The sequence below is a fragment of the Elephantulus edwardii genome, unplaced genomic scaffold (assembly GCF_000299155.1).
Source record: "Elephantulus edwardii isolate Elephantulus edwardi_28Jun2011 unplaced genomic scaffold, EleEdw1.0 scaffold00007, whole genome shotgun sequence".
Lineage (NCBI taxonomy): Eukaryota > Metazoa > Chordata > Mammalia > Macroscelidea > Macroscelididae > Elephantulus > Elephantulus edwardii.
The window spans coordinates 37,237,682-37,244,105 of record NW_006399757.1 but is presented as its reverse complement, the minus strand read 5'-3'; the positions used below and the strand labels follow the sequence as shown (position 1 = coordinate 37,244,105).

The 6,424-nt window shown below is 49.0% G+C and overlaps 1 pseudogene; it reads right to left on the bottom strand.

Moving 5' to 3' along the window:
- Positions 1-1,032: 1,032 nt before the first annotated feature.
- On the bottom strand, positions 1,033-3,233 carry LOC102843852 (annotated as a pseudogene).
- Between the last annotated feature and the right edge of the window lie 3,191 nt (positions 3,234-6,424).

Genomic DNA, 6,424 nt, shown 5'->3' with positions numbered 1-6,424 from the left:
TGGACAAGGAACGAGAAACTGCCCCAGGGATGAAGTAGCCAGACCAGTCACGAGAGCCACCTGGAAGGTACCAGAAGGTTTTGATAGCTCTGCATAGTAAAAATGGCAATTCATCAAGTGAAATAAAGTGCCAATTCTAGCCTCATTTTCACTCTAAATGGAAGGGAAGTGAGGGCACATTTCTCTTGGTTACTTACGGGAAAACACGAGGGAGACACAACACACAGACAATGCAGACTTCTGAAAAGCAGCGTCAGCACTCAGAAGCCAGCCCTGCACAGCTCTTCCACCAGCCCCTCTCCCCGGCCAAACTCCCATCCCCAAGGTGGCAGAATTTCCAGCCAAAACAAGGCAGCAGTTAGACCCCAGGCCCTCGGAAGCAGCCCTCAGACACCCGGTGCCTGGACTGAGGTTGGGAAAGGGCTGTGACAGAAACACGAGCACGGTCCACCGTCCACCGTCCACCGTCTTCTCACGAACTCCCCCTGCCTCGCAAAATACCTTCCTCCTCTGAGGTTTCACCTTTTGAAATGGGAGCCTATTTTACATTAATTTGCAAGGGGCAGAGGGGCCAGAAGCACCTAGAAATGGGGACAGAGGCAGCCTCTGCGTGGCCTCGACAGACAACTTTTCCTTGCTCCGAAAGCCATGTGTCTCACACTCTGAATGCTGATCTGAGTAAAACCAAGATGCTATTCCATCGGCCTGTGACTCCTTCCCTCGGAAGCCACAGCAGCACAGAACTCAACATGCGGGTGGGAAGAGCAGCTGAGAAGAGATGACTAGGTGTGGCCAGTGTGGCCAAAGCCAAAAAGAGGAAGCTAAGGAGAGAGATGAATGAAGCAGCACCTTGGCCCAAAGAGTGCCCTGCCCAGAGCAGCTGCCTTTGCTCCTCACAGAAAACCATGAGTGAGAAGGAGGAAGGAGGGAGCAAGAAGGAAAAGGACAGCAGGAGAGATCGGGAAGAGGGGGCAGAGAAAAGAAAAAAGCACGAAACAGGCCCTCGATCGATACAGCAAAGCCAAGAATGGACTAAAAACCACTTGTTAACAGCTGACATGCATTCACAAGCCCTGTGTTTCCGCTGTAAGAAAAGAGGACAAATGTCGGGCGCAGGAATGCTGACTGCAGGGCTGCCGGCCAGGGCTGTCCAGGCCACGGTCTTCGCCAACTCTCCCCACACCCATCCCTCCCGACCACAGGCTCATTCTTGCTCTTGTGAACAACTTCCTCTCTGGGCCAAGCTCCCCCGAAGATAGCAGAGTTGGGGTTGGCTACTTGATTAAGGGGCGTTGCGACTGTTCGAGGTTTGAGTTGAAGTCGTGGTCTCTGTGCTCTTTCCTCTTCTGTGGGTTCTCTGAAGTCCACATTGGAGCCAAGCAGGGGAGGGCCATCTCAGAAACGACTCCCCATTGGAGGGCCTGTTTGCCGGTCACCAAGGCGACTGCCTCCTCTGCCTCCTAAGAAGTCATCCCTGAAGCCTCTGTCATCTGGTCCACCTTTTCTGAAGCCAAAGCCACCTTTATCTTGCATTCTGCCTTCTGCAATGTCCACACGAAGTGACCAATCACCCAACAGTGCACCGTCATAAGTCAACGCTTCCTTCAGAGAATCCACCTCGTCAAACTCTACATAGCAGAATCCTTTAAATTTGTTTGTGTCTGTCTCTGACTAGCCGTACACTCCTTATGCTGAAATCCTTAAAGATAGCATCTATGTCACCCTGAACCGTATTAAAAGGTAGATTTCCTACATATGCTGTGTAGGGGGGTTCTGTGGGCAGCTCCTTCTGGCTACAGGAACCATGACCACCAGCGCTGCCTCGGGACCCTCTGCCGCCGCCGAAGCTGCTGTAGGCCCAATTGTCGTAGGTATCGAAGTCTGCCCTTTGCCGTCTCCGCTCCGAGAGGAACCAGCGAGACCATACTTTTTAAGCAAGTCATCAAAGTTATATAAAAAAAGGTGGAAACAAAGAGATCAGTAGGCCTGGAAGGAAGCCCCAGCCATTTGCTTCCTGACCTTGGACCCCAAACACCAACGCAACAGTGACTGTTGTTTTCTAGCTTCTGGCTTCCTACTCCTAGCTCTCCAGTCTCTCACAAGGAGCCCCATCACCTCCTAGGCCTGGAGACTATTCTCACACTGTTCAAAGCTCTCCTGGCCTGGGCACCTTCTCCAAGAACCTTTCCCTGCAGCCTCGAAATAACTGCTATTACCTGTACACCACCATCCGGTGCTCGACCTTTTTATTGATCGATAAGTCCCTGGAATTTTTTTCGGTCACCTACAAGGCCTGACAAAGCAGCCAGGAAATTAAAAGGCGCATTGCCATGGGAAAGTCTGCTGTTAGGGACCTCTCCAAGGTGCTGAAGAGCAGTGGTGTCTCTCTGGAGACTAAGGTGCGTCTGATACAGGCCATGGTCTTCCCAATCACTTGTTATGCATCAGAGAGTTGGACAATGACCAAGGAGGATAGAAGGAGAATTGATGCCTTTGAGCTGTGGTGCTGGAGAAGAGAATTGAGAGTACCATGGACTGCTAGGAAAACAAACAGATTCGTCCTGGAAAGGGTTAAACCGGGTGGCTCCTCGGAGGCAAGGATTCTGAGGCTCCGTCTAACATACTTTGGACATGTTGTGAGGAGAGACCGGTCCTTGGAGAGGGACATCATGCTTGGGAGGGTGGAGGGACAGCGCAGGAGAGGAAGGCCCTCTATGAGGTGGATTGATTCAGTGACTGGGATAATTGGGATGGGAGTGTCAGAGACAGTGCGATTGGCACAGGACAGAGCGGAGTTTAGGGCTGTTGTACATAGGGTCGCTATGAGTCGCAAGCGACTCGACGGCACGTAACAAAACAACAACAACAAGGCCTGACAGCAGGTGCTCTGAAAGCATCTGTTGTCGATTGGCTGAACTCACACCAAGCTGGACAGGAGACGATCAAGCCAGTTATTTCAACCCATCAACCTGCACAAGACATCGATTACAGGCCTCCCCCAAACCCCACCCAGTGCCGCCACAGCGACCCTGTAACAGCGGGGACAGATCTTACACAATGCACACATCAGATCTCCCACCGAGAAAAGCTGGAAAAGGGGCGATCAAGTTAACTTCGCTTCTCCGCCTCTGCTTTCTCAACTATCAAAGGACGATGTTTACAGGGTAAGGAAGGAAGCGCTCGCGAATTAACGAGATGCCGCACAAATCGCTCGGCCGCCTGTAACGGGCCATCACCCACCTAAAGTTGAACAGACGAGGAGAAATGAAGGTCGTGAGGCGCCCACCGGGTGTCGGGCACGAAGCAGGCGCTCGGGAGAAGAAGGCAGGTATCAGCGAGCTCAGGGTTCTAGCCGAAGCGGAAGCGACGTTCCCTCCAACTGCAGCTCCTCGCAGTCCCGCCGACTCCAAGACTGAGGTCTTGAAGCCAGCCCACAGCCAAGGTGGAGGGCCCGCGTCTCCCCCGCGTCGCTCTCAGTGCCAAGGCCTCTTCCGGGAGTTTGAATCCCGCGGCTGCGGGGCGGGGCACGTCACTGCCGGCGGGGGCGCGCCCGGCAGGAGGGGCGAGGGGAAGCGCGGCGCAGGCGTGCATCCTCTATTGGCTGAGACCTCAGGGAGCGGAGCCTGAAACCTGAGTCTAGGCGGAGATTGGACGGAGACGGGATCCAGCCCACGGGCGGGAACGCCCCCTTCCGAGTCAGTCACTGAGTTCTTTCTGAGGGTGGGTTCAGATGCTGTTTTCTTTGTTAACTTAAGTGTTAATTCTCTTTTAGGGTGGAGCAAATGTGATAAAATAGGTGATGTTTAACTGGATCTAATTCTTCCTGCTTTTTGGGTTTTTTTCCTCTTCCTATCATTTTGAGCATAAGTCACACATCTGAGTACCAGTTTCTTCACAAACAAAATGAAGCAGTAAAAGGAACCCTGGTATGCATCTATTTGACAGACCTGGAGCAGTTACTTTTTGGGTTTCCATCACAGATGCAATAATCAAGTGCCTCGTGCTGTCTGCCTGCTGGTGCCAGCCAAGATTGAATAGAGGAATATAGAATTTATCACACATGTAAGTCATTAATTCTACAAGAGGATGAGAAATATTTCAAAAAAACAAACAACAAAGAAGAAGCCCTGGTGGCAAAATATTAAGATGCTAGGCTGCTAACTGAAAGGCTTGCTCCAAGGAAGAAAAGACCTAGCAATCAGCTCAGTAAAGAATTATAAATTGCTTTCTGGTGGATTCCAAGTCAGAGTCACCCCTTATAGGACAGAGCAGAACTACCCGATAGGGTTTCCAAGGCTATAAATCTTCAGGCAAGTCATCATTTTTTTTCTTTGATGAGGCTATAAATCTTCAGGCAAGTCATCATTTTTTTTCTTTGATGAGGCTAGTGATGGATTCAAACCCAGGACCTTTTGATTTATACGTCAACGTTTAACCTGCTGTGCCACCAAGGACTCCTCAATAAAGATGAACCCACTGCCCCGGAGTCAATTCCAACTCATAGATCCTCTATGCCTCCATGAGTTGCCAAGGTTTTCCCATAGTCTTTGGGAAGGGGACACTATCTTTAAGAAGCTGTGCTACAATCTCAAAGGCACACAGTTCGAATCTACCAGCTGCTCCGGGGGAGGCAAAAAAAAAAAAAATCTCCCAAGTGATTTACTGCTTCTGAAAACCTGCTGGAGGGTCAGCTATGAATCTGTTCCCACGCAACGACAAGCAATAACAAACTGTAAAAGAATAAATTTGTGTTAAAGCTATCGACTTGTAGCATGTCTGTTAATTAGCAGCACTGGATAACTATGACAGACAATCGAGATAACAAATTCTTACGCTACTGAATACAATGGACAAGAAGCCAAGTTAGCGGCTGTTGTGTCAGTTTGGTATATAGCAATCCTGACTTAATCCTGACTCTAATGTGTACGGCTTCCCCACCGGGGCTGCGGACATTGTGCTCCAGAGACTTTTTGGTGGCTGATATTTAGGAGTAGATAACTAGCCATTCTTCCTAGCCCATCCTGTTAGAATATATGGATAATATTGTAGCAGCACAACAAGCCTCCCCCGACAAGGGTAATGTCTGCTCATTAGGTATATTGCCTGGGAATCAAGCGAGGGTTTCCCATGTGGAAGGCAAGAAGCCTGCCACTTAGGACCAGTGTCTTAAGAAACCACGTTGTTCACATGATCTTTCTCTCGTTTTCTGCTGGCAGCATGCTGTAAGGTTTGAGTTCACCTCTGTCTTTCCAGGGGTCCTTTATATCCCTTCCTCCTTCCTTTTTAAATTTAACTCCTTTGTGTGGCCTACCCTTCATTAGAACCAACTTGTAGCTGACCCTCCTGCAAGTTCTCAAAGGCTGGAAATCACATGGAGAAGCTTGTCCATCTTTTCCCACATAGCAGCTAGTGGATTCAAACCTCCTGTTTTGGGGTTAGCAGTACAACTCCTTGTCCACTAGGTCACCAGAGATCCCTCAAGAAAATGATGCAGAGAATTTAGAATAATCTTCAAAGAAAACAAAACATTGCATTGAGTTATTTCTCACTAAACAAATTATCATTAAAAGCAAACTGTCTTAGAGCATTTCTTATAAGCTAGATAATTTTGTTACATGCTGGGGTGCAAAGGAAGAGAATCTTGGTTTCTACTTCCAGTGAGCCCATATTTCTAGTAAAGAAATGAACAATTTTGAAATTAATAATAAATTTTTTTAATTGAACAATTTAGCTTTTTTCATGTCTGTTGTGTTAAGATGTCATATAGAGTTGATGTGGATGGAAGAAATTGGGGTGAAAATTCATCAGGATTCATAGCTCAGGGAGGCATGAGGGATAAAATTAGTTTCTACAGAAATTTACAGATTGTTAGAGGGGACGGAAATGACTCTATGCCCCTTTCTAGTGAGAATAAGAAGTGGGAGGGTCTTTGTGAAGAGAGGTGGAACTGACTGGCAGGTGGGAACCTGGTGCTCAGGTTGCTGGACGAGAACTCTAACTACACACCTGCTCTCCACACACTGCTGTTCTGGAGAAAGCTCTCCTGTGAGTGGGATCCCAGAGGAAGGGAAGCAGACAGGAGGGTCATCAGCCAGGTTGTTGTTGTTGTTATTGTTGTTTAATGCCGACGAGTGGTAGATGACTTATAGCGACCCTATGAACGAACAACCTGAGCACTGCTCGTACACAGAGTTTCCGGAGGCAAGCTATTTCGGAAGTGGATGCCACTCCAGCTTCCAGGCTTGATTTAGTGGGGAAGCTCCAGCCAACACTGTCCACCACAGGTGCCCATTACCACGACTGGCACATCACTGTCACAGTCTTCAGCATCACAGCAACCCTGAGTTACCTCTGTACAGCAACGCACAGACCAGTGCTATACCACCTAGAAGAATGTTTGACAGGAAGACAATTTGAACCTGGC